The 25,767-nt window shown below is 40.1% G+C and overlaps 1 long non-coding RNA gene across 1 annotated transcript; it reads right to left on the reverse strand.

Annotated features, from left to right (window-relative positions):
- Nucleotides 1–13,237: 13,237 nt before the first annotated feature.
- Nucleotides 13,238–18,666, reverse strand: LOC127915147 (uncharacterized). Its single transcript, XR_008090363.1, has 2 exons — nucleotides 18,271–18,666; nucleotides 13,238–15,385 (listed from the first exon to the last, which is right to left on the reverse strand). It is a non-coding gene; the product is annotated as an uncharacterized LOC127915147 (long non-coding RNA).
- Between the last annotated feature and the right edge of the window lie 7,101 nt (nucleotides 18,667–25,767).

The raw sequence follows: 25,767 nt of genomic DNA on the forward strand, positions 1-25,767 counted from the left end.
GCTGTTTTAGACTTCTAAGAGATCTAAACGTGAATGTTAGAGAAATATAATTTTCATCGAGCTTCATCTTGTAAAGAAGGATCCATGATGTACTTCGAAGAGTGTATGAATATTGAAAAATGGTAAATCATCTTCATTTAAACTGATCTTTACCTGACATATGTCAGAGACATTTATCACTCGAAACTGCACCTCCAGGTGAAAACATGAGCATAATTGGAGTAATTTGGATCCTGCCAGTGAGTACGATTGCAGATTCGGTGTTCGTAATTTTTAGACCTACTGACCTCACACTCTCATAAGCTAATCACTGTCCCTATTAGCTTGAAAAAAAGATTTGTCTTAGAGACCAGGTGGTATATGGCTGAATAAAATGACTTTGGCAGGAGGGCATCTGCCATGATCAGCCAGTAAACAAACATCCGTGAGAGGGGCTATACTACACCAATCTAAAATATGCACTTGTAAACAAAGCCAAGCACGTAATGTAGTGCTTAAACACATTTTTAAAACATGTACAGCTCTGTATAATTGGCCCGCTGTTTACGACATCCTACGACCTCCGATTGCTTACTCTGGTTGTGCTAGGCTGGTTTTAATAGCTGCTCGTTGCTACTGTACAAATTGTTAATGCTTGGCCGAAACATGAATTTATGAGCTTGAATATGCGTTACTACTTTTGTAGTCTTCTGTTCTCTCTGTGTCAGTGGGATGGCCTGAATTAGAAGTCATATTTAATTACGGTACGTTATTGCTCAATGAGGCTTTATTAATGCATGCTGGTGTCTCCATTATTCAAGTTAAAGTAACAGTCCTCCTAGCTGTGCATAAATGAGACCATATATCTCACCTTCCCGTATGACTAGGAAGAACCGAAATAGAGTAAAATACACCCTTTAAATCGGTGCACCTAACTCAAATAGTTCAGGGCCTGAGGCAAGACATTAACAAACAAAATGTGTTGAAATTTCAGATTAGCAGTGTTACTCTGAGGCATACCAGGGACTTGCAAAGCCATTTTGATCAAGGCTAGAGTAGACAAAACACCAAAGCTTGTCCTTGGGGGAAGAGTCTTGAACCACAACACACTTTCCCCTGTTATGGTTTCTCTCCTTTGACTTTTCAAATTGAGATGGCCGTTAGGAAAGTGGGTTTGGCACGGGGAGGAGTGGGAGAGCAGCAGTGGCGGTTTGTGCCGTTGCATATGGGAAGTCCTTCAAAGTCACCCGTTGTGCCGCAGGCAGCATTCTAATGAGGTCATCAATAACCTGCAACAGCTGCTCAAAAAGAGACTCATCTATTGCAGCTAGTCTTCTCTAACTGAAAAATATCTACAAAATATTTTGATAAATGTAAGTGTGGCAGCATTTAAATCCTCATAGTAAGTGTCTATTTGATTGTCTAATGACTTTCACTGTGAATGTATTATGCTTTCTCTAAAAACACCTATTATCCAAACAAATTAAGATATTACTCCATTGTAAAAGATATGGATGGTGTCCAATGCAAGTTTGTTTATGTAAATGAGTACACTGACCTTTTGCTTTCATTTGTTGAGAGATATTTTGAATGGATGACTTTTGATCTGTGATCTTGTTGTTCATTATAGTCTTGTCTGCCTCACTATATTTTCTATGTTTCTTTTTTTTTACCATGGTTGTAAGGTTGAATTTCCTCTCATCCCTCTCTCCTTCTCTATTGGATATGACTAGACACTAATCTATTTTGGTGACATTTGCAGCATGGCACCTGTAACCTACGAGGCTTTCTTTGTTTGCCTCTGTTGCTGCCCCTGGAGAAACAGGAAGACTGACAACAAGAGGTGTGCTTTCTCTCTGTCTTTCTCTTTCTCTCTCTCTCCCACTCCTCGCTCTCTCTCTGTCTTCCCGTCTTGCTCTGCTTGTAACTCCCTGACCAAACAGGCCTGCTGTAGATTTAGCCTGGTGTCCCTTCCTATGTGGAGACAGACAGCAACTCTGAGACGCAGGTGCAGCTGCTTCCAAGTTAGGATCCATCTGCTCACCCTCTCCATGTTTGTGAGAATGCCCGGTCTAATTGATTCGTCTGTAGTTAGTACTCCCAAACCGATTAGGTTACTATCTTTTGAACATGGCTTTTGAGGAGTATTCTACGACTAATAGCAATGCCTGATTTGTGAATTGATCCCTCAATTGAAGGATACAATTTGACATTTCTGCTACAATTAAAGAAGAGAGTACCAGCCAACTTTCACTTTAACCATTTCGTCTGTAGTTGTGCCAGTACGGTTCATGTGGCAGGGGGATGTGGGGAGGTGGTGTTAGCTGGTGGTGGTGGCTGCGGCTGTAGTGAGGCTGAGCCTCTGTGAGAAGGCCATCTGTGGAGGCTGTTGGATGGCAAGTTGCCAAGATCAAGAACCCCTTCATTACTGTAGAAATACACTGTGTTTCTAACAAACAACTGGCGAGTCATCCAGCTCTGCTCAGAAATCCTTGTAACACACACAGAGATTTGTATTGCTATCTTTGTGGGGACCAAATCATTTATTCCCATCCAAAATTATATTTTCCTTGACTCCTAACCCTAAATCTAACCCCAACCCTAACCCTAACCTTAACCCTTAACCTAAGCCTAACCTTAACCCCAAAGCCCTAACCCTAACCCTAACCCTAACTATAACTCCTAAACTTAACCCTAACCCTAACTATAACTCCTAACCTTAACCCTAACCCTAACTCCTAACCTTAACCCTAACCCTAATTGTAACCCTAACTATAACTCCTAACCTTAACCCTAACCCTAATTGTAACCCTAACTATAACTCCTAACCTTAACCCTAACCCTAATTGTAACCCTAACTATAACTCCTAACCTTAACCCTAACCCTAATTGTAACCCTAACTATAACTCCTAACCTTAACCCTAACCCTAATTGTAACCCTAACGCTTCAATCACACCGACAGCGTCATTGCATTTTGGTGCACCAGAATTACATTCATTTCCAATGAATGCCTTGCAGCATTGCACTGCAGAGGGTAGACGGCTTGACAGAAATGGTTGCAAACATAGCCAGATGATGCTGCGTATTATTATGCACAATGACACTGTCGGTGTGTTCGAAGTATAACCCTAAACCTAACCCCTAAGTCTAAAATAGCATTTTTCCTTGCGGGGATCAGCAACATGTCCCCACCAAATGTTCATTGTTTTACTATCCTTGTGAGTACTCCTGGTACCCACAAGGTTAGTTAATAAAAGCACACACACACACACAAACACACACACAAACACACACACACACACACACACACACACACACACACACACACACACACACACACACACACACACACACACACACACACACACACACACACACACACACACACACACACACACACACACACACACACACACACACACACACACACACACACACACACACACACACACACACACACACACACACACACACACACACACACACACACACACACACACACACACACACCCTATCCCCTTGAGTTTCATTATACCATCTCTAACATCAGTGTAGCTCATCTGGCCTTCAGCATGGGCAATCAATCCTGTTGATTGCAACTTTATTTACTTACTGGAATGTACTTAGTACTAGCGACTATCTTTAAATGGTGTATTACTCTTATTGATAGACTCATCTACGTAAACTGTCTCTGTGTTCCAACTAATAGTGTCCCTTGATTCATGTTTTGTTTTCAGTCATTAGTGCCTCCCTCTTCTAAAGTGTACTATACAGAATATCTACAGTGTTTCAGTATATTTTGGCTATACTGTTTTATGTGGTATGTTTCTCTCAAAACAAGATCAATTGTATAATTGTATGTTTGTTTTATTATTGATGTTCATCAATAATGTTCCCCATGTATCATGGATAAAGCTACTGAACCTTTTTCATTTGATTTGTTCAAGTACGAAACAGCAACACAAGACAGATTTCACTGTGAACATTATTAGCAGGCCACAGAACTTAAATGATGCAGCAAAAACGATGAGATGAGGTTTGACAAATCAGGTCGGGGGAAAAGTGAATGTTACACGTTGTCTGACCTCTCCCTGTCCTCCCGATAACTTCAGCAATACTTAACATTGTAATGCTGCTATTTATGGCACGTGTTCAATAAGGCAATACTTCAGGATCGATTTTGCTGCCGCTCTCTCCCCTGGCTCCCCCTCCAACACACGGTGGGTGGATTTGATAACTCAAGCCCCATTGATTTTTCTATAAGCAAAAATAGTCTGAGTAGGAGCATCAACAACATACAGTAGTGGTGACAACCTGGTTTTTGGCAGGTTTGTTCTTTTGTTTCAGGAGTAGTGTCAGAATAATGAGTCGTTTGGAGGGCCTCATTTCCTTGTTGCTACAGATGTAGGATGTTAATTTGAGACATTTTTGCTACAGCAGGAAAATAATCCTGCAGCAACAGGAAATGTTAATTATTATGTGGATTATAATTCATGTAAATATTTTGTAGGGGTTGATGCATTTTTTGTAAGTGAAATTTCTATGTGGAAATTACAAACTTCCGAATCCTTTTTAAACCTCCAATGCAATACAAGTATAAATGATCAAATTAAGATCCCACATAGGTATATCCATTTCAAGTGTTAACTCACAGCAAAAGACGAAGGCGACTTAATAAATCATAAGAGTGTAAAAGGGACAAAAACAAACACATCATGTAATTGTATTTAAAGGATGGCTCCTGACTCTAAGACATGGAAAGAGACATAAGACAGATAGGAGGAGAAGGAGGGAAGAGGAAATTGGTGTGGCAGCGTTTGGAAAGGAGATACAGAGAGCATAACATTCAAATGGCAGACAAGGATCTGGCTTCCTGAGTTAGGGCGGGGGGACTGACAGAAAATAATGTGTTTCTGCACCTGGTGTGATTAAGAGGCTGTACTAAACCTGCAATATTGTGCTGATATCTGTGGGGAGCTGCCTGACGCTGGGCTGATCCTAATCGGCAGTGCCCGGCTAGAGGATAGTCAAGCAGCCACTTGCCTCCTCTCTGCAGCCCTTGCTGCATTACGCCCATGGTTCCGCCTCAGAAACACCATTTTGTTTTCTACCCATCTCCTCCTATTAAAGAATGTGATGTTGGCTTAGTTAGCGCCAGGGCAAGCTCTCGGGTAGCCTGTCTAGATGCTAGTTCCGATCCATCTCTTCCCCACGATGATAATAGATTGCCTTTAGATAGTGTGCAGTATTTCCCTGAGGCATATTAAACCACACAGACAGTTGGAGAGCTAGTAAACACTCCACTGTGCAGTTCTCTGAGAGTGTCCTCTACCATCAACAAAATGATGTAATCTCTCGAGATTGTTAACATGAATACTAGTGAGCTGTCTAACACATTACCATGCTAGCTAGCTAATGCACAGTGCCTTCAGAAAGTGTTCATATACTTTGACTTATTCCTCATTTTGTTGTGCTACAGCCTGAATTCAAAATGGGTTAAATTTATTTAGACACAATGCCGCTTAATGACAAAGTCAAAACATATTTTTAGAAATGCTTGCACTTTTATTGAAAATTAAATACAGAAATATCTCATTTCCGTAAGTATTCACACCCCTGAGTCAATACTTTGTATCGCTGTAACTTTGGCAGCGATACAGCTGTGAGTCTTTCTGGGCAAGTCTCTAAGAGCTTTCCACAGCTGGATTGTGCAACGTTTGCCGATTATTCTTTTCAAAATTCTTCAAACACAGACAACCATTTTCAGAACTTGCTATAGATTTTCAAGAAGATTTAAGTCAAAACTGTCACTCTAAAACATTCACTGTCTTCTTAATTGGTATGCAACTCCAGTGTATTTTTGACCTTGTGTTTTAGGTTATTGACCAGCTGAAAGGTGAATTAATCTCCCAGTAACTGGTGGAAAGCTGAATGAACCAGGTTTACCTCTTGGATTTTGCCTGTGCATAGCTACATTCTGTTTATTTTTTATCCTGAAAAACTCTCCAGTCCTTAACGATTACAAGCATACCCATAACATGATGCAGCCACCACTATGCTTTAAAATATGGAGAGTGGTACTCAGCATTGTATTGGATTTGCCCCAAGCATAACACTTTGTATTCATGACAAAAAGTGAATTGCTTTGCCACATTTGTTGCAGTATAACTTTAGTGCCTTGTTGCAAACAGGATGCAATTTTGTACCGTCGTCCTTCTTTTCATGCTGTCAATTAGGTTAGTATTGTGGAGTAACTGCAATGTTGTTGATCTATCCTCAGTTTTCTCCTATCACAGCCATTAAACTCTGGAACTGTTTTAAAGTCGCCATTGGCCTTCTTGACCAGTTTCCTTCCTCTCCTGCAAATGAGTTAGGAAGGACACCTGTATCTTTGTAGTGACTGGGTGTATGGATAACACATCTAAAGTGTAATTAATAACTTCACCATACTCAAAGGGATATCCAATGTCTGTTTATTTTTACATCTACCAAAATGTGCCCTTCTTTGCGAAGAATTGGAAAACATCCCTGGTCTTTGTGGTTGAATCTGTGTTGGAAATTCACTGCTCGACTGAGGGACCTTACAGATAATTGTATGTGTGGGGGTACAGAGATGAGGTAGTCATCTGTATTTATTGGGGTATTGTGTGTAGGCCAGTGACAAAACATATCCATTTGATCAATTTTAAATTCAGGCTGTAACACAACAAAATGTGGAAAAAGTCAAGGTGTGTGAATACTTTCTGAAGGTATGCAATATTTGGTTCTGGGGTCCTCGATGTGGTACCACTAGCAAAGCTGCAAAGGAATAGCAAAGGCAAGGCAGGTAAGGTGGCTAAATCAAAGATTCAGTGCATTAATCACTGCTGATGTTCCCTGTGTCATGGCCGTTAGATTTCGCTATGCCGTTTCGCATCTTAATTTTCATCTTAATCAATGTTTCGTACTCTAATGAGAACACAGATTTCTACACGCTTGTTGACCTGCCAGTGGAGGATGCACTAAGAGTTGATTAAGTTGATTAAGCACGTATTAGCCTCAAGTAGGTGAGAACATGCTTTTAGCTAGAACCACAACACAATTGTACGGTGTCCATATTAGGACATAGTCTTGGAGGATACTGTTGTTTTGAGGGTTCATGTTCTTCCAGTTACCAACCGGTAATTGAAATAACAGTAAGCTGATTTCTCCCAAAATGAAGTTAGCCTCTTAAAATGAAACAGTAACTTTGCATTGGAAGTTGAAATCTTCCAATGCCCCCACAGACAGCCGTGGTTGAGGCTTTGTGCACTACCTGTGGAGATGCGACACAGTCAACACTGTCAATGTGTTCCATACTGCCATTACCACTTAACTGGTCCTATGGGACTCCTTACAGAGGAATAACAAGTCGCTCCATCTTAACACCATATGTCCCTCCTTCTCCCCAGGGAACATGGCTTCCGGCTGCAGCCTGGGTCCCTTCTCCTTCCTATCGAATTTAAGAGGAAGAATCCTGACAGCTATATATTGTACTACTAAGATGGCTTGGGGTGAAGCACTGTGGTTAGTGCATACAGGCATCACAGGCATTGTCAGATCATTGGCAATGGAAGCCTGTGCTTATTGTCTAATAAGCTTTGAAGTATAGATAGAGCCAGTGTGTCATTGCGGTATAGAATAGACAGCTGGCTCATATCTTTTACAAGCGAGTCATGCCACTGTTTTTATATCTGATCAATGCCAGTGATCAGATATTAAAAATATATATTTTAAAACACTGTCGAAGGGGCTCTACATGAACCATGTACTGTACCAGGAAGCATATGAATCATATTATAGATTTGGTATGAGTTGTGACACATGCCATAGCCATACGCATGATTTTGATCAAATGAAAGACCATTTGGTGGGATTATGCAATCGTGGTGAGACCTGCGTCTGACTACGGTGACCCAAATAAGACATTCATGGAGAATCATTGTCAGTTTAGTTTACGGTTAATGTTGCCCGTATGAAGCTCAAGCTTCATGTTAAGAATATATTTATGTTTATTATATGTGCTTCAAATCCATAGATTCGTATATTCTTTGTGGATATGTGAGTGAATGCTACATCCTGGTTTTCGTCATTTTGTCCAATAAGTAAAGTTTGGTGGTAAATCACCTCATTAACCTTATACGTGTATCTGAAGTAAGATCAGACAGATTAATGCATGTTTGTGGTGAAATGCACTAGACGAGGGGACGGGTCTTCATGTGATGTGGGATTGAAAGGCTGGGGGGAACCAACACAGATAAGAGCACAGGAAAAATCTGCTAGGGGTTTCATCATGCACCTCTTTGAGGTTTAGCAATTTTTTTGAGCATTCAAAAGTATTAGCACTCAGGATAGATGTATTTTTAATGCGGTTTGATTGCAATGCATGTCTTACAGGGGCTTATAGTGCACGCTGTTAATATATTACCATCGAGCCTTGCACACGGATAGATACAATATGAATGAGAATTAATTGCATAAATGAATAGGAAAGCTCATTTGTTTCTTTATTTTCTCCTTGTTCATTATTAAATTAAATGATGCAAACCAATTAGTAGCGTGCTTTACCCTTTCTTGCCGTTTGATTAAACAAGTAAAATATTACAACTGATGCTCAGCCAAATTATGTTGCATTACCAATCCCTCAGATCATGCCTCTTTTATTTATTTGCGTAAAGGAGGATCTGATATTATGAAAACCCTCTAAACGGCAACCAAAACACCTAGGAGTTGGATTGCTGACAATCCTTCTCTCAAATAAATTAGAGAAATGATTGCCAAATTCAAGAGATTGATTTAGTCAGTTGTAGCTTTTACATTCATGCCTGTTGCTCTCAATGTAATAGCTACCTAGATGACAGCTCTTGCAATGCAGTATAGCCTCAGCACAATGCATTACAACTGTTCGCTTTAAGTTTGACCTAACCAATGGAAAATAAACTGTTACTTACCAATTACAAATTGGATATGCATTGTACATTTGGCACCATTTGAGCTTTACCAAGCAGTTTATTTTTTCTGTGACACAGTAGCTGCAGTGTCTGTGTCAGGATGTGTATACGCAACAGATTACTCAAAAGTGTACAGAAAGTTGTGGCTCCACAATGGGAATTATGAGACTCTCTCTTATCCCTACGATTGTCTTTGCATTCTCCCTCTTCCCACCCGGTTGGCATGCCAGCGTATAGGCAGCCATTGATATTATTTATCTGGATTTCGAGGGAACATTCTGTTTCATTTTGCTGGAACACGCTCTACACACTTTAGGGGAATGGCAACATTTCAGGCCCGCCATTCCGATTCCCAGAATGTCTTAAAAAAACAATGCTATCTCCTCAAGATACTTTCTCTCACTCCTGCCTCATAGTTGTTGTATTATGATTATTTTCAGTGGCATTGTAGCATAGATAATAATTTAGGTATGTGATTTGGACAATGTAGTTTTACAAGTTCTGTGTAATGTTCAGAACTCTTCCAATAGCAAAACTCTGTTTAAGTTTCATAGTATGCTAGCTGATCATGGAGAGAATCATTGTGATAGACTTCCATTCAGAGTAAAACGGTCACCTGAAAACATTTCCATGAAGCACATTTGACTTTGTCCAAGCATGTTACTCTGACGCCATTCATAAGAGAGCAACAACAGCTGCTTAGAACTCAAAAAAGGTCATTATTTCCTATTTGCAAGGAAACGTGACAGGTGTCGTTTCTAATTCCTCGACACATTGCGAGGCAGCTGGCTCTGAAAGAAAACAACCTCTGTGTAGATCAAATATTTTCCCAAATGACGAGACAGAATAGGCGTCAAGATATCACCTCAATTTTCCACCATGTTTGTGACAAATATCTCTCCTTACAAGTCAATGTGAATGTGATGAGGCTTACTTTCTCTTTTATCTACCCTTTGGGGAGTGCTGGAACATTAACTTGGCATGGTGTGTAGTCTATAATCCGGGTGAATGGCTCTGACATGTATTTTAGGACTTGGCAAGACTCCTGTATAGTTCCCTTTCTTCAGATATTGAGGGCAAATAGAGGTTGGTCTTCGGACAACCATAGTATAACATAAACTAGGCTTTAGTGTGGGAAAAAAAGGAAAATGCATACATTTCTGTATTCTTGACAATGCATTCTTTATTGAAAATACTGATATTATACGCTGTAAACATTGTTCAGGTATGAAAGCACATACTTCCACAAAACCCCTTTATCTATTCACATTTGAGGAAAAATATTGCACATATACAGGCTACTGTAGTATTATAGGCCTACAATTATGTACAGTGTAATACCAGTTTTATATGTGACTGGACTGTATGTATTCGCTCATGAGGAAGAAATGTAAACAATTATCAATTCAACCCCCCATAGATACATTGATCTAAGGGGTTTTGACACAATCTACCACATTCAGAAAAACAACTGGACAGAAAAAGAGCTTTCTAACAGGACAGCAGCTCGGGACGTGAACACTTGTGTTGCTTTCTCATGGGAGAAAACAATAGAAATGGAGGGGGAGGGCATCTATCTGCAATAATCAGGCGCAAATCAAACCAGCCGGTCCTTAATGGAACCTCTCACTGTATCGCTCATCGCCGTTCCCTCCAAGGCTTAGCAAGATTGAATACACCATATGTTTATTCCAAGCTTTCTCTCTTCGTAAGTGGCACTGACGGCATGGCTTTGGCACTACTCTTGTCCTTCCCATAATGCATCATTCCAGAATCTCATTTAGAGAGTTACTTTCCAAACTTTGTGGACTGAAAGTGACTGGTGAGGCGCAGTCACTGGCAGGCGAGAAATATCATGACTCTAAAAGTCATAGGTTTCCTTTGAACATAACCACGTGTACGGTGTTGAATATTTGTCTTGATACCTTGTCAAATATCTCTGGTAACCCATTTGTAATGCAAATTCACAAAAATGTTGACATCAATTCATGAATAATGTGAAAGTACAGCAACAGAATGAGGTTTGAAGTGCATATTTCAAGATTCAACAAACACCATTTAATCTGAAGTTCTAGTACCCTTATCTTTATGGCACGACACCCTGAAGTATACATGATACTTCTGTTTGTCATAACATTTGAAGATAGGAATGTACAGGTCAACCACAGACAACTACATTGTCCTATCCCTCAAGCCTCCTTTGTCTCTGAACTGTATAGGGATCTTTTCATAATATCAACATCTCATCTCACCTTGTAATGATATTCCCCTGTCCTAGCCGAGTGGCCCTCCCTCCTCTCTCCTCCCTTCTCTTCCTCAACCCTCCTGGTGCCGTGTGGCCATTTTTAGCCCGATCATTTCCTTGGCAGTAAGCTCCTGATGAGGTTGGTCAGGGATGAAGACTTCTATTAACTCAAGTGTCGTACATGAAGGGATTTACGGAGCCATAAAGCAGGTTCTTGTCAGTCTCCCAGGTGAGGTGTTGCATGAAGAGTACACCCTCCCTCTCCTCCTCCCCCGACAGATTTCCTTCCCTTAAAAGTTTTGCCGCCCAGGGGGAAATAAAAACTTTGATAAAGCTCTCCTTGATTTTTCACCCATCTCTTCACTACCGTCGAGCTAGTTTGTTTATACTGGCTTCAGTGGGAGATGGGAAAACAAACTTAGCTAGGTTATAGCTGTCATCTTTGCCTTTAAATACAGTGCTGTATAGTGGGTGTGGATCACTAGTATCTTTTAACTTGTGAGTTCTAGTACTGTAGTTAATAGTCAAAGCCTATAGAGGACAAACGACTATTCCATTTTGATTGACTTATAGACGGGTTTTAGTGCAGAGAAAAATAGCCACTTCTTTATCGGTTCCTACTTAGCTGTCAAGTGTTTCCTGGATGATCTCAATGTCTTATTTCCTGCAAATACTTACAGTATTATAGTGAGCTCCAAAAGTATTAGGACAGTGACACTTTTCGTTGTTGTTTCGGCTCTATAGTCCAGAACTTGATTTCAAATGATACAATGACTATGAGGTTTTAGTACACAGTCCCCCCATTTTAGGGGACCAAAAGTCTGCCGATTGATGATGAGTGAGAAAGTTAGAAGCACAAATATAATACCCGCCCCCAAAAATGCTAACCTCCCCTGTTATTGTAAACTCATCATTATTCACAATCCATTCAGGACTATACGGAATAATGGTAGCATCGACATTAATGTACAAGTGTTTCAATTTTATTGACAATAAAAGTACATCTCGAACATTACCGTCACTCCCATACATACATTATAGACTGCACAGACACCACAACATACAACTTACCTATTGAAGTTAATTTGGAGTAGATGTAAAAACAAAATGGTGGTACAACGACATTGGACAGTTACGTTCGATCACGCCTGTCTGAAGCCACTGGCAGGCTAATAGGCTGGCACTGTTTATATTTCACTAAAGCTCATGCTGTCTAATTAAGTTATCTAATAGCCACAATTAAGTTAGCAAAGTATCTGGATGAAACACAAAACCTCAAGGACACGGGAATCAGAGGAAAGACACAATGCACAGAACAGGCATTGCAACTTCCCTGGCATCTATAGCTAGCTGTATCTTATGAACATGGTCTTCAGGAGAGGGGGAAACATTATCTTGAAATCATCTAATTTCGAAAGGATTGGTATAGTATTATGGTATGCATTGGGATATAATATTACAGGCCTACAGGCTACAGGCTTCAGGAAATGAACCGATGTTTGCAGACCATTCATGTATCTTTTTTTATACGAGCGCGATAGCTATCCTTAAGCATTATACTAAGTTAATTGATGCTCATGGGAGACCGTCTGGTGTGGTTTCCCCCTAGGTATAAATTAATATAATTTACAACCTCAAGACATTAATCATGATGCTCATGAATGATTGGCTAAAACTCAAACCTCATACTTGATAGGCCTACAGGATACTGAAAACACACACGCAGGGCTTGAATAGTTTTTACTTTCATTGTAGAGCAATCAGTCATTCTTTCAATTCGGTAAGTGAATGTATGGTATATGACAATTATGTTAAGTTATTTTGATCCTATGAAAAATTGTACATTTCATACGGCTGCTGAACATTGATGGCTGCTGAAGAGGATAGAAAAATCTATTCTGTCTGTTTTGTATTGCTTGACTGAGATAATGCGAAAAACAATATTAGAAACATATGAATGTGATTGAAACAGCACAAGAGTGTATGTTCTTGTTCCCGTGTGTAACGGTCGTCGTATGAAGGAGAAGAGGAGGACCGAGTGGCAGCGTGTTATGTGTCCATATTTATTAAAATGAACACGGAAATAACAAAAATAACAAGGAGAAACAACTGAAAACAGTTCTGGCTGGTGCAGACACACAACAGAAAACAATCACCCACGAAACAATAGAAAACAGGCAGCCTAAATATGGTTCTCAATCAGGGACAACGATTGACAGCTGCCTCTGATTGAGAACCATACCAGGCCAAACACAGAAATAACAAATCATAGAAAAACTAACAGAAAACCCACCCAACTCACGCCCTGACCATACGAAAACAAAGACATAACAAAAGAACTAAGGTCAGAACGTGACACCGTGTGTGTGATTTATTGACATGTCTACAAATCCAGGTTTGTTCCTATCAACAATTAACCATTTTTTTTCTCACTAATTAGTCATATAAATCAGAAACCTTGGGGCAGCCAATGCACGATGCAGCATATTGCAATTTCTCTTTTACAGTTCTTGTGATGGGAAGCATATTTCATGACGAAAGTAAATTAATACGCATGGCTGAAATTGGCAAAACAGTAAGTCTATTTGTGGTGACATTTTATCAGTAATTGTTTTGTCTCAGGCAGCAGCAAAGTATTTGGGACATAGAGGAAACAAACATTTCATAATGTTGTTGGATATAATGTGGCATAGTTGGCAGCAAATTAAAATGCATTTTGGGTTATTAGAGTAACATTATGGCTTATGGACACATAAAAGCATATTTTCAAATGCCGGACATTATCATAATTTTTGGATTCACTGCAAGTTGATTTTGGCATCGATTGTATTTGTTTTGGCCCATTGAATGCTGAAAAACGTATCTGTTAAGCAAATGAGGCCTTCATCATCAGAATGATAGCAGGTGAAAATCTGTGGGGTGTTCTGGAATGTACTGTATCTGTGAAACATTTCAGTCACTTGCCTCTTTTATGGCAACTAAATCCAGTGATATGACTGGTCAGTATGACGAAACGCAGTCTGGATGTATTTTGAGAAATACTTGTTCACTTAGCTAGCAAACTAGCTGCAGTATTGACACTTTACAGAAGGCATGTCTTAATGTGTGGCGTTCTGTTTCGCATATCACCCATTGTCTGTGTTCCAATTTGATGGAAGTGTATGCCTCAAAACAAATCTGCATCATTTGTGCTCACCACCTCATTCCCATTGGTCTAAAAAATAAAAAGAAATAGCAAATACCAGCCTGTATTACTCTCATTCCTCCCAACTCTAAGACCTAATGTATCCCCAGGTATTCCATCCACATAATGCGGATTGAAGTCTTATAATTCAATTGATAACCTCTCCTGGTATGTCAGCAGTATAACATTCACAATGAAGGGGAAGGTGCAAACAACACAGTGATTAGAGCGTGTTATCAGCGTTGGTTTTTGACACTATAATTTTAAAGGCTGGTTAGGAATACAAATGCTATCGTACAAAAGGTCAATTAAAACCTATCCATACCCGGGCATTCATTAATTTCACCATGGTGACTGGCTTTCACGTAGTCAAACCTTTCTGACACCATTTGTAGCTTATAATAATTTGCAAGACCTTGAAAATAGCCAATTTTAGCATGTTTGTGTACAACTTAGGTTGTTGTTGGTTTGTGGACTATGTTCGTTTGGTCAGCAAACCTTTCTGACCAACCATTTGTAGCAAAGAATACTTTGCAAGACCTTGAAAATATCCAGTTTTAGCTGGTTTCTGTTCTCCTTATGGATGTACAGTACCCAAGCTACAATTCACAAAATGTCTAGAAAATGTAGTAACAATTAGGTCAAATCAACTGGGTCTTGTGCCTGTGACATGTGAACTCTCTTGACCTGTAAGGCCATCACAACAGACTAGACACAAGAGTAACGAAAGGCTATTGCTCTCGCCAGTTCTGATCTCATTTATTATGATGAGCACAGAGGTAATGGAGTGTCTTACTTGCTACAGAACAGAAATGAATGTCATGATTAAGAAGATGACAGTGTCACTTCCCCACCTTGAGAGAGAGAGAGATGATTCTACAGTACATGTGGCGGTTGTCGACTTGCGTTAAATGCCTGTTTCATCACTGTCGGCGACAGATGTCTGCATCACATCCCACCGCCTCCAGCATGGAGCTGCTGCAAAGAGCCGACAGAATCGTTATCACTGCAGGGAGAACATGATCATGCAAAAGTCAGTAAAGTCAGTCAAAATGTAGTCTACAATTTTTTATTTATAGCCCCCACCCCCCAAAAAATATTTGTTAGTGGAACTATTAATCTATACCATTCATGTGGCACTGTATTGATTTTCTGTTGCAACATTATCCTTCTGACTTCTGCGTAATGTCGGACTCAATTCCATGCTTTGGGGAAAGTCTCAGAGTGGAAAGAGGTAATTTGCCACAAGACCCCCATTGGAATTGCCAGTCGGAAATGTTTGGGTTGCTACAATTCATCAACTGTTTGCAGAGGTGGGATGCAACGCTGCCACTGGTCATTAGGACCACTGAGAGTTTTACTACCCTGGCAAAGAGCAGCGTTTATAAACTGCAGTAATCCTTGGGATTTGTGTGATTGTTATGTACAAAGTGATGGAGTACCTTGACTTCAGTGAACCGTGAGGTGGCCACTATGGAATCATTGAGACCTCCAGCTGGTAAAAGAGCTATATAAATATAGATTGCTGTGTGTTCAATAGGGCCAAATCCATAGCCTCAACTTGAAGAGAAGCTGTAATTATGGACAAAAAGAGTGGTTGTGTTTGTCTGAGGAAAACAGTCAGTCTACAAAAGTCTGCCATCTATGGGCTCTTGCTCTGTGCTGCACCTCTACATATTACAGTATGCATTCTTTCAGTTTCTTTCGGTTACTCCACTCAGTTTAGAGGAAAACACTTGTGCAATCATATACTTTTCTCATTGAAACTGGATCAAATGGCCCAAGCCAGAGAGGTTAGTTGCGTTGTAAGCACAGACAAATGTCTCTTGTTCTGCGGGCCCAAACTCCTGTGAAAGCTGACATGATGATGGAGAGAGTCCGGATGGGGCCAAGTCTCCAGGCCACAGTGCCCTCCCCGGAGTAAAGCCACAGCGGATGAGAGCTCCGCACTTTCAGTTAATGCAAAAAAAAAAAAAAAAATAGAGAGGTAAGCCAAAGACTGTAGAATAGGGCGGTAGAGGGGGACTCCCTCACTCTAGTAGTCCACATAAAGGAGAGGAGAGAAGACACACAAGCCTGGCTTTTGTGGAGCGTGTATTCACAGAGCGAGCCGTGAATGGAGCACTGTCAATTTGCCAAAGTAGCTTGGATGATTAACATTTGAACTGTGGCACATCAAGAGCCCCCAGTGGATGAATGGCCATTATATCAACCTCATTAGGGGACCCTATTCACAGATGCCAAGCACAAATTGCCCAGGCCCAACTGACAAGCTTGGGCAGAGAGGGACAATGGACTACCAAAAGTAAACAGCAAAGTACTTCGTAAACAGCACAGCAAATCCGCAGATAAACAAAATTCTGAGCAGTGGAGATTGATGGAGGAAGTGTAGGGTGGTTCTTGAACTGATGGAGTCATGTGGCTCAAGGTTATAATGTGAACACACACACACTATTACAAACATATTGTAACAATGCCCCAAACTGAGAGGTGGTGTGATAACCTAACCATGAAATATTCTTACAAGCACATATTGTCTGGTTAAAAGTTGACACTGTTGCTTTCTTAAGGTTATACTGAACATTCTTCCTCCAGGATGCACCAGACTGTTCAGTGGATTGAAATGTATTTTTGGGGAATACACTGACTTTAAGCACAGGATTATTTGGGGAATCCAAACCACCTTCTCTCTTTGGGCAAAAAAAAAAAAAGGAATGAGTTGCTTTTCATTCAAACATGCATTATTATTTTACTTCTTACTTACGTTGATTGTGTTTACTGTCTACCATAACTATTGCCACTACTAACACACTGAATTGTACAAGTAACCGTCTGAATGAGTAATGGTTAGTTTGAGTTGAATCTTAAAATGTCACTTACCTACGGCACTTGTATCATATCACTCTTAATTCATGAGAATTAATCGGTTCTTATGCTCTTAACATTAAATACACGGTACAAGCATCAGTAGTAACGATAAGATTTGTTTGCGTAATAAAAAGTTAATATAAAAATGTATTTAGTTAGCCCAGGAGACAGTCAAATCACATATCTCTGTTGCATTTTAAAAAGAAGAATTATCATTTCCCATTGGCTTTGCATGTTTGTTTAACAAAAGCTATTAAAACCAATGTTTCCATTGTGTGCCCACTTAGCATATTGCCGCAAAAAAATGTGTGGGTATATAATTAGGTTCCTTTCATTTCAGGATTCAAAGATCAAGCCTCAAAACATGGTTAAAACTTTAATTTTGATCTCATGGATTATCCTTGCATCCTTTGCTCTGTCTAAATAACATTGAGTGGTTACATTTCTCCAGCACCATCCCTCCACTGTTTAACAAAACAAGTAGCGGGGTGTCTGCTTTGTTTTGGTTGAGCTGCAGACTGCACCTTTAAGACTGTATGGATGGAATATTACAGTATTATGCAACGTGTGGGTCGAATCCTGAATGCTGATTGGTTAAAACCGCATTCCAGCCGGTGTCTATTCCACAAGTTACCACCGGCTAAATCTATGACATTAAAATGCCTATTTTGTTCTGTTCCACCTGACTGAGCAATCCACAGTCTCGTTAGCCCAGCTAGGCAATTAATGTTTTTAATGAACATATGTAAATCATTATTTGAATATGTTGTTAGGCCCGAGAAGAAGTCTCGGGCCTAAAAACACTTATGCCAATATATACCTCCAAATACCGGATTCTCTGGCATTATCACTTAAGTGTGAGGAGAAAGTTATGTCCAGTTCAACTGTCTGAAATGTTCAAGATGTTCAGATGAAGTTATATCACAATCACAATCTGAGAATTATGGCCATTGGATATTATCAGTGAGATATACATTATAACAAACGTTACTGCCATAGAAAATGATGTAAACATATACTTACCTACATAATAGTATACATTTCAACTATCCTCCACTTTATTTCCAAAGACCCCTCTATGCAATGCGTATGATGGGAGACAGAGTGCTAGTTTCAAGCACATGGTGCAGCAGGTGTTTATTCCGTAAAGAACCACAGGAAGAGGCAGGTAGCAGGGTCCAGGGACAGGCAGAAGGTCATATATGGGGAATCCAGAAGGTAACAGCACAGGCAGGAAAAAAGGCTAATAACGTAGTCCGGGAGATCAGGAAAGAGGTTGATGACAAGAAATCGGATAAGCAAAGAGTACAGGCAGGGAATAGGCAAAAAAATCATTGTTAGTGAGGATGACCAAAAACTATGATACACGGGAGGACTAATATGGAAATAAACAAAGCTCAGAATAGAACATGCAACAAATCAAACAATACATCACAATGATGGGGTGCAAAGAACTGAACTAAATAGTGTGTTTAAATGACATACAGGTGTGTGAACAGGTGAACAGAATTCAGGTGATTGGGATCTGGAGAGTGAGCTGCGTTCAGGAGATCTTCGTGTTTGAGAGTGTGAGTTGGAAGCAGACGTTGCACTCTACATCAAGTGATGAGAGTCAACTCTATTTATACCCAGGTGCAAAGTATAATTCCAGTCTCGAAGAGGGTGGTTGTATTGCCGTAATAATCTACCAGGCAGGCTATGTTTACACAATTACACCCCATTCAAAGTATATTTGTAGAGCTTCACTTAACCAACAGCTGGACTCCTGGTGAGCTGAATTAATATAGCTTCCGTTTCACAACATTTTGTACTCGGCTTATCTCATATTTATGCATTACTTATGGCCGGTAAATACTTAGGCTTTCGACGTAATGGAAATGCTTAGCGAAGCATGTAGTATTACTTTGTTGCTCTGTGTGATGTTGTTAGTCAAGAAACCTCACGATATATTTGAACCCCAGGGCAGTGATATGCAATGTGTAGCTTATGTCGGTGTGTTTTGGTGACAAACTAATACAGAAAATCCGGTTTCTTGAATTAGTTATTTGAGTTAGCGTTATAAAGAGATCCACTGAAGGAGCTTAAAAAGAGGAGGAGCCATGACTTTGAGACAGACTTCCTTATTCTTTGGGGATCAGAGGTGTTCTTTTTAGGTGTAAGTTAACACCCTAAGGGCTGCTATGTTCATACATTTCCCAGATTTTAGGCCTGTTTGGACGTGTTATCAGATGAAGTTAACGTCCCTTCCCGAAAAATGTTTAGGTTTCCTAATTTTTCTCCCTTATTTGTTATTTTTGAACTTCTGTGTCTCTCTTCTGTGAAACATCAGCATGATCTTGTTTGATAGGCGTGTTTACCCAAGCTCTGCATGGAATTCATTACCTATAATTAAGCGTTTACTTGATCAGGAGAAAAAAAAAAAAGATTATGTGAAGTCAGATTAAAGGGAGCTGATTTGAAATCAGCGAAGCAGATTATCAAGCGCTGCCAGGCAAAGCAGGCTGCGTTTGGAGCCGGGCCCCTTCTGATCGCAATCGTTAGCGCTTTATTCGTCAAACGCTTGCTAATGCCTTAAACAAGCTCGGCTTAATCCAGACTCTTAAACAGAACCACAACTCTAGAGATGCCTTATTGGACAGCTTGCTGATAAAAGAGTAAAAGAGGATATGGGGGGTGAGAGGTAACTGGGTTTGAATAGCCTTTTGGTACAATGCACAATGCTCTGCCTCAGTCTACTAGTCAGTATTATTACATTTGAACACAGGCCAGCTCTGTTACCATTCTAAGCCCTATCATTCCTCAGAGTCAAGCAGTAATTTGATATGTAAATCTGACAGGTTTTTACCACGCTGTAGCGAACGTAAGACTTACTGTATTACACAATCCCTTTAGGTGAAACACTGATAGAAGATGCATGAGATGTATTTTGCTCTAATGTCCCAGTTATCCTTTTGTGAGGGTGAGGGTATACAGAGAGGCTGTCAGCTCCTGTCTAGTATGTGAGTTGTTCTCCATTCTCGAGAACTCAGATAGATATGTTCAAACTACTGTGTGTACAAATGTGCTGGTAAACATTACACTAGCTGTCACACTGTAGTCTTTCAACTGGTACATCTTGCAAATGCTAATATCGTCGGAGGAGAAGACAAAAACTTTGACGCTGAAATTCACTTACCAAATTTCCGGTATTGTAAGGTGATTGAATACACTTTGCACAGCGTGCACTTTCTTGAAAAGCATATTCCCAAAGATATGCCTGACTAGGAATTATCCCCACTGTCTGTAATTATGATTATCTTCTGTAGAGTTTCTGTTAAAACATGATTTAACAGATCAAATAATGGCTAATCATAAGCAGTGATCTGTTTTTCTCATCTGTTACAACAAGGGGTTTCCATATCTCCTAATGTATAATGTATGTGGCAAATGGTCACAAGCTCAACACAAAGGGGAAACATGGGCATAAACATAACAGATGGGGAAGTCATTTGTGAGGCATGATTTGCATATGTTTTAACGCCATAAATTACTGGGCCATCTGGAGATAAAATTACACATTTCTCATATCACCTAGTATATTAAAGTTTAAGAATGTACAACGGAATGTACTATTGTTAATTTGCATTTCATAGATCACACAATTCTAATAGGACATCATGTTCCTCAATTTGGTTTGTCATACTGTAAGTAGGTTGAGACATCAAATCCAATTTTATTGGTCACATACATATACATGTGTTTAGCAGACATGATTGCGGGTGTAGCGAAATGCTTGTCATGCATCTGGGGTAGAACTCTGACCATTGGGATTCATATAGTATTTTGCCAGTATATTAGCGTGTAGATTGATGTACAATGATGAAAAATGCGGGCTTTCAAATCAGAGGCCTAATACAGTACACTTCAAAATGTGGGAAGAGTATAGACCACATACCTGTCAATCTTTAAGTGCACCTGACAGCCATGATTTAAACCTACAATACAGGTGACACAAAAAAATGTATTGCTCAATGATTGAATTCCAGCCGCACACCAACAGTACAGTATGTATTGCATCACAATTTAGTGGTAACTACAGTACACATGCAGCTGTATGCCGATGCCCAATTAAAATATAAAAAAAAGGAACATGAAAGCTTAAACTGTTCTCACAAATATTACTCCCTTCCCAAAATACACAACTAAACCACGCTACCGTTTAAATGCTTGGCTCTCTCGCTAAGGGAAACCAACACAGGGCCTCAGTGACTTTGATTAGTCTGATGAGGTGTGCCTGGTTTTGCTTTTGATGATCTTATAATGACGGCTTTCAACTTTTAGTCACACATTTCACCATTAATTGTACCATGTTTGCGGAACTTGCCAGACAAAATGGCAGTAAATTGCTTTTGGCTGAAGAACAACGAGTAACAACCTAGCCTACTGAACATCAAAGATATAAATGGCATGACCAGATCAGCTGAAATGATTCCTGACTATACATGCCAGATAGATTGTAAAACAGAGTTGCCTATCTGATAACTTCACATGAAGTTGCTCGTATACCTATGTTTTAACAACGTTATTACTGAAGTGCTGGAAAGCAACATTTGTTTTTTGTAATAAAAAAAGAAAAGAAAAAATCTACTTAAAATTGAGTGAGGTAATCAAGTAACATATTGACTTTAATTCATTCGTTGCCCAACTAATACAGTGTATCGTGTTTTTCTCATCTTGTTTTGTATTACCTAAGCCTCTGTTTCAGCGTTCTAAGTGGTGTTTCAGTATATATGAGTTATCTTTCAAAAACAGACCACCTTTCTTTGCCAAAACACAACGCTGGCAAATCTAATAAGGATGTCAAGGAGGCATGCGGTTTTTATAATTTGAAAAAGGCACTCAGGTGAGAACAAAGCAACAGCCTCAGTTTTCTGTGGAAAATCCTGTTTGATGTCAATCCTAATGCTCGGGAAAATCGTTGCATTTTCATCTTTGCTTCTTCTTAAACTGTGACAGAAGTAGCAAAGTAGTAGGGCCATCTTGTTTACTATGGTTGTATACTGAAGCAGCAGTCTATTTGCAGACGTCTGTGTCTAAAATCAAAATCAAATCAAAGTACATACATGTATTCTGTCATCATGGATTAAACACAATCACAGTAGGCTACTATAGTATGACTACCTGATGTACAGTCCTGTATTTGCCTTGGGCTATCACAGTAGTTCAGAAAGGAAACACCACATGTACATCTAACCATTTATTAGCAAAGATTACAATGGAAAGTCTTGGCGTTTGGCTCTGCTCCTTCAGCGTAGCTCACTGCCAGAGCAAAGCATAATATAAAGATGATGAAATAACTACTGGCAGTGAGCACGATATGTTATACCAAATCCCCTGAAAGAACAAACACAAGAACCCAGACAGGTGGAGGGTGAGGTATCAGAAAACAGTAGCAACGGCAATAGCAGCAAGAGACACCAGCGCATGGTCCACGAGACATCCGGCATCGAGGAAGCATTATGTAGAACTAGTCAACTTAAATAGACCTCATGTAAGTAGTGTGAATCCAATTGGTGCAATGTCGGCTGATGTGATCAGCTGACGCCACCACAACTCAGGGTTCCCGTCTGAACCGGCGTCGCTTTATTTATTTTCAGATAACCTAAATGTATTCAAACATAGCAGCTACTCATGTTCTAAATTGCTCATTTGGACTGTTCAGATTAGCGCTAGGGTTCAGAGGGTCAGATTCTGAGCTTCCTGAATACTTAAGATCATCTGCTTAACTTGATTTTAGATCTGCCGACATTCAATTTGAAATTCAAGACCGTCTCCAGCTCTTTCTTTCTTTCTTTCTTTCTGTCTCACACACACACACACACACACACACACACACACACACACACACACACACACACACACACACACACACACACACACACACACACACACACACACACACACACACACACACACACACACACACACACACACACACACACACACACACCTGCTTTTAGTATATTGTTGTAAGCAAATTAGTCAGCTTGCTGTTTTGAACCATTGCATATCAAAGCAAAGCCCCTTGGTTATTGTAATTATGAAGTGCAATAAATCTAAATGTAAACAGCGGATGTTGTTTTCCCATTGCTTCTCACCTCCCAGTACATTTCTTTGGAAGACCCGTCTGCTGATGTTGCACTTCTTGAGATAACAAACAAGAGAGAATTTCATGTCTCAGCAAATTTAAGAAATCTCTATCAGAGAGTAATGAGGTGACTGAAATGGGGGACAAGGCCCCAGCAGGATGACTTTCAGGAGATCCGTTTTTACTGTGTTGATTACCATGCTTGTGACTATCTGGTGATGTTACTTTTTAGTTGCTCAGCAGACTCTCACACCCTGATGGAAACTGTAATGTGGATGTTTTTACAGAGGTGATGCCATCTGCTGTTTTCACAACCATCTATGTCTCTCTGTTGCCGATCTCTATAGTACAGTAACAACATTGGTAGAGACAGTATAACAATATGCCGCTGGCTGAGCCATTGTAAAGATCTACAAAGGGTGGGGTGATGGTCAACAGGTCTGACTGTCTTATGTGACTGTACACTATGAACAGCGGTAGGGACAGTAGCTTGACAAGATACTGTATGCTGCTGTCAGTGCCATAGTAACAAATACAATTTCTCAAGGGAGTGATGGACAATAGCCCTGACTGTAGCAGGTTGCTTAGAGCCGTTGGTCAGCAGCTCTCGAGTAAAAGAGAAAAAAGTGACAGACGTAAACAGACTTCCTAAAAACACACCAGGGGCAGAATTCCCATAAACTGTTATTTGCCATACGACTCGCAGGAGATTGACAATCAATTCCTTTGAGCTTTTAATACCGCCGTTCCCCTTTTGGTTGACGAACAGGAAGGGAATAGTTATTTCACACGAAAAGAAAAGAAAATGCATCTCTAGCACTTTTCACGCTGATATTTCACTCACTGCAGCTGTCATTGGTACAAGAGATCCTAGAATTCAATTTGACCTTTCACAGTTTGGTTAAAGGAAGATATTATTTCAGGGGGTAAATGCACTAAATTCTAAATAGGATAGGGAATTCCTGCAGGCAGTAAAGCTAGATTATGCCGCATTAGATCTGTTTTGCTGTAGGGATACGCGTCATATTAAGTTATGTTGCGATGGAAATGTATCGCTTGATGATTCGAGACTTAGCACACATTTCATGTGGTGGCCCTATCTGAGGCTGAGGCAGAAGTAGTCGGGATAAGACTAGGAGGCGAATGCTGCTCTCCTAACACACCCTTGAGGCGAGCTGGCTGTCGCAGCCGCTCTGCGGCAGAATCAAGCCTACACTTTGATTTGTATAAGATAGGCCCAGGTCCTCATGAGGCTCACCTCTCACTGTTTCCTGCACACAGGGAATGTGATGTGGGGATCATTTAGGGATCAGACCTGATATAGTGGAAGTTGGTACAACAACTATGGGAAAGAGGAGATACACATTTTTGCATGGGTTAAAGAATGAAAGGTTCCCATGACAACCAAAGATCTTTGTAGAAAAGTTGAGGGGATCGGTTTCAAATGGCTGATTAGTGAAAAGGTACTTGCAAGGGAGGAAGTGTTTGACTCGTTCAAAGCGGAAGGCAGCTGTGCCTGATTGGAGCCAATCAATTTCTCTGATTGCAGTCATTTCAGAAGAGCCCTGTTTGTTTCAACAAAGTCAGAGAGAAATTCTCAAATTTCCAACAAAAATAATACATTCCTGAAATCCTACGTTTGGTTCCTCATGACATCACTACCTAAAATATTGGGCTTTTGGTTCCTGATAAATTGGGACTTGATCTGCACCTCACTTTGAAAGAACATGAGCCCAGATAGATGGAATAGGTAGGATTTGCCCTTATGCACTGGTACAGGATTTGATATTTTGTAATCCCCTAATGGTTATAGATCCTCAAAACAATGTGTATCCCCGAACAAAGATACCCTGCTCTTAGAGGAACTCAGCTACTTTACTGTTAGGGAAACCTAACATGCTGGGATGCTATTTGTTTATTAACACACATTTAGCTGTGCGAAGGCACTCCTATCCATCTCTGTCATCTTCTCAGGGTCAGGCAGAGGACACAATCAGGTTAATAACAAAATGACCCTTGATCAAATGACCTCAGCCTTGGTGGTTAATAATACTGTAAAAAGTTCAGAACGCCCTGAAGCCAACAATACACGTTTATGGGATGTTCTTAGTGCAGTCTAAGTTAAATTAACTTTGAATTTACAGGCTCATAATGGTTATGAGTTCACACCCCTGGGCCCCTATTATCAGTTAAATACTATAGTTTCCCCATTATATTCCCAAATTCCACCTTGCAAAGGAAAATGATGCCTTCTCCTTCAGTCTCATCGAATCTCTTGTTTACCGACATTTTCATTTTATCGTGTCTGAATTGATTTCCTGTTTTTCTTTGCTGAGCAAACATATTATCAGGGATATTCTACCTTCATGGTCTTTACATATGAACCTGAAGTG

The sequence above is a fragment of the Oncorhynchus keta genome, chromosome 34, assembly GCF_023373465.1.
Source record: "Oncorhynchus keta strain PuntledgeMale-10-30-2019 chromosome 34, Oket_V2, whole genome shotgun sequence".
NCBI classification, from domain to species: domain Eukaryota; kingdom Metazoa; phylum Chordata; class Actinopteri; order Salmoniformes; family Salmonidae; genus Oncorhynchus; species Oncorhynchus keta.